The sequence below is a fragment of the Sinocyclocheilus anshuiensis genome, unplaced genomic scaffold (assembly GCF_001515605.1).
Source record: "Sinocyclocheilus anshuiensis isolate Anshui unplaced genomic scaffold, SAMN03320099.WGS_v1.1 scaffold475, whole genome shotgun sequence".
Taxonomy (NCBI): Eukaryota; Metazoa; Chordata; class Actinopteri; order Cypriniformes; family Cyprinidae; genus Sinocyclocheilus; species Sinocyclocheilus anshuiensis.
In genome coordinates, this window is record NW_015549650.1 from 1768366 (window position 1) to 1771873 (window position 3508).

At 34.8% G+C, this 3508-nt stretch overlaps 1 pseudogene; it reads left to right on the forward strand.

Moving 5' to 3' along the window:
- The first annotated feature begins 405 nt into the window (after positions 1–405).
- On the forward strand, positions 406–2763 carry LOC107660239 (uncharacterized; annotated as a pseudogene).
- Positions 2764–3508: the final 745 nt, after the last annotated feature.

Here is a 3508-nt window from a genome sequence, read left to right on the forward strand (position 1 = left end):
AAATATTGTCTGTGGAAGAACGTATAAACGCGCTGCATAATGCTAGATTAACAAAACTAAGTTCTATTTCGAGGGGTGCTGCAGGCCTGGCTTTTTTATTGACGTAAACATGAGAAATATCACCAAAACAACACTTTATCAGGACAAAAACGTCACGCAGTTTAATCATTTATAAGCGAAACTTGCTTGGTTGGTTGAACATTTTTATTTTACGAGTTAACGTTAGATGTAACGTTAGCGGTGTGCGTGTTTTAGTTTTTTATATTGATACATCTAGATGACTGTTTGACATACTATGGCAAACACTTGGCAAAACACCTAAGATATGTGCTAGCTTGGTTAAAAAAAAAAAAGTACACAGACTGTCTGTGATTATCCTAATAGTGAGTGTTTCATTCTGAAGAAATGCTGGTTCAAGTGGAGTGTAAAGGTAACCCGAAATGGATCCGAATACCAGTGAAAAATGACTGTTTTGACTTCTGTGAATTAATTAAAGAAGGTAAGTTTTTCACATTTAGAGTAATTTTAAGTTCATTATGACAGTGTTATTCACTTTGAAATCAATTATTCTTATTCATATTAAAAAGTATCAGTCATAATATATCTACATTTTTTTGTATTAGATATTCAGTGTATTATAAATAAACTTAATCCCAAATAATATTCTGATCACACTAAAGTGGTGTTTTATTAAATTTTTTAGCATATAGTAATGTTAACAAATCTTTGTATCTTTCAATACATTTGACTTTAATTCTGTCCTACTGATCTGTATAGTTATTTATTTTATTGTATTAGATTTTTTTGTATTTCTTTTTTTATGTATTACTTACATTTGAAAATAATGCCAAGCAATTAAAATGTTGTCATTTCAGTATGTTTGAACATGAAATCGAACTGTATTTGTTTCTACCTCTAAGCTTCAGCCAAGTTCAACTTGCCGCATAGAGCCAATGTGGTTCTTAAAGACTCTGCAGGAGTTGATGTTGATGCTGATATTTTTGATGAGCTTGTGAGAACATCTAAGGTGTCCTTCAAAATTTTGGATGGTGATAACGATAAATCGGGTAAGAAACTCGTGACCTGCTGCCATGTTCAAAAATGTATAATCTAGTTTGTATTCTCAAACATCTTTCTTCACAATACATGATGATAGCATCTGTCTTTTTAATGTTTTTAATGTTCAATTGTCTTGTGTGCTGTATGTGATTCTAAGATAATGTTCCGCAAGCTGAGACCGATTTCTCTGAGCCCTCATGCTCTGAGTCGTCATTTTCATCAGTGGAATCAGAAAGTTCAGATTCCACAGTGATTCCACAATCTTCAAAGGCACGCAAAAAGCGATTCTTAGAAGAACCTTCTGACTGCAATGCGTCAAAAGATGTCAGTTATTTTTCCTCTCTTGCTTAAGTTTTGTCCTTGAATGATATAATTTTTGATACCATATCAATAATCTTACCAACATTAGTATATCAAAGACTGGTTTATTTGCATTCATCCTTTTTTTTTCTTTACTTTCTCTACAGCTAGTTCATGCAGCACTGCACTCAAAACCAGGAGGCTCTGATATATTGAAGGAGTACAAACAAACGAAGAGCCTGTCTGACAAGACACGAAGGACGCTGGTAAACATCCTTGTGGCCGATATGGTAGAGAAGTATGGGTAAGTGACCAATAAAATAATCATTAGTCTAGTTTATATATTGCACTGGTATTTGAGCACAGTTACATTTTATACGTAATGTTAATTCATTTTTATTTATTTTTTTTGTCATGCTGTGGTGTAGGAGGATTCCACCAGTCAGTATCTGTGTAAGCTATGCTCTATCATTACTCTATTCCCCAATTTGAAGGATAAGTGCTCACCGACTGGTTATGTAAGTATACAGTACATTGAGACTGTACACTCTCTTTATTTCAGCACATATCAAATGCATGAGTCAATCAAATTATTTATTATACTGAGATGATTTATCTCAGATGGAATCTGCAGACTTTTTTGGCATTGTCTGCACATTTTCTTCTAGAAAAATCTGCAGAATTCTGTGGAAGGAATGTAAACCTTGTCAAATGTGTAAAGCTTAGAATACTGTTATTGGTAGCTGTAAGTATCATAAAATAAGTATAAATATTTTATAGTTTGGGTAGTGCATTGTGTGTAGTGGGTCATGCACAGAACTTCTGTAAACAATATATTATTCTGAAAATTGTGTGCATGCGATACCGCCTGGGCCTGATACATTGATGCTGACTTATTGATGCTAAACGTTTGTTTGACAGGAACAGTACTACGATCCACGCAGTGGCCAGGGTTACATTGCCTACAGATTGAAAACTGTTCAGCGCAACTCTGCTGCACCAAGATGGTCCTGAGACTTTGCGTGAGACATCTTCAACAACTGAGCAGCTGTCAGGTGATGAATGCACAGAAGCTATATCCATGATGAAGCATTCAACGGACGCACCAGTTATTAAGGATAAAATGAGGACAACATTCAAGTACAGGCAGAATTTGATACATGATCCAGACAAATCTTCACTCATCCTTGATTACTTTCCCCGATTTTTGGATACACCAGGCTTGGTAAGAAATATTAAAATGTTGATGTTAATTAATAATATGTTTATTTTATATAGTGCCTTTCCCAAGCTCAAGGACGCTCTACAAGGTACACCAAAGCAGCAAATATTGATTACAAAGAAACAATTTCATTGGACATTTGCCCAATTCAGTTACAAATAATGCAGTTGCATATTTTTTGATACCATATCAATAATCTTACCAACATTAGTATATCAGAGACTGGTTTATTTGCATTCATCCTTTTTTTTTTTCTTTTCTTTCTCTACAGCTAGTTCATGCAGCACTGCACTCAAAACCAGGAGGCTCTGATATATTGAAGGAGTACAAACAAACGAAGAGCCTGTCTGACAAGACACGAAGGACGCTGGTAAACATCCTTGTGGCTGATACGGTAGAGAAGTATGGGTAAGTGACCAATAAAATAATCATTAGTCTAGTTTATATATTGCACTGGTATTTGAGCACAGTTAAATTTTATATGTAATGTTAATTAATTTTTTTTTTGTCATGCTGTGGTGTAGGAGGATTCCACCAGTCAGTATCCGTGTAAGCTATGCTCTTGGAATCATTACTCTATTCCCCAATTTGAAGGATAAGTGCTCACCGACTGGTTATGTAAGTATACAGTACATTGAGACTGTACACTCTCTTTATTTCAGCACATATCAAATGCATGAGTCAATCAAATTATTTATTATACTGAGATGATTTATCTCAGATGGAATCTGCAGACTTTTTTGGCATTGTCTGCACATTTTCTTCTAGAAAAATCTGCAGAATTCTGTGGAAGGAATGTAAACCCTGTCTTTTTAATGTTTTTAATGTTCAATTGTCTTGTGTGCTGTATGTAATTCTAAGATAATTCTCCGCAAGCTGAGACCGATTTCTCTGAGCCCTCATGCTCCGAGTCGTCATTTTCATCAG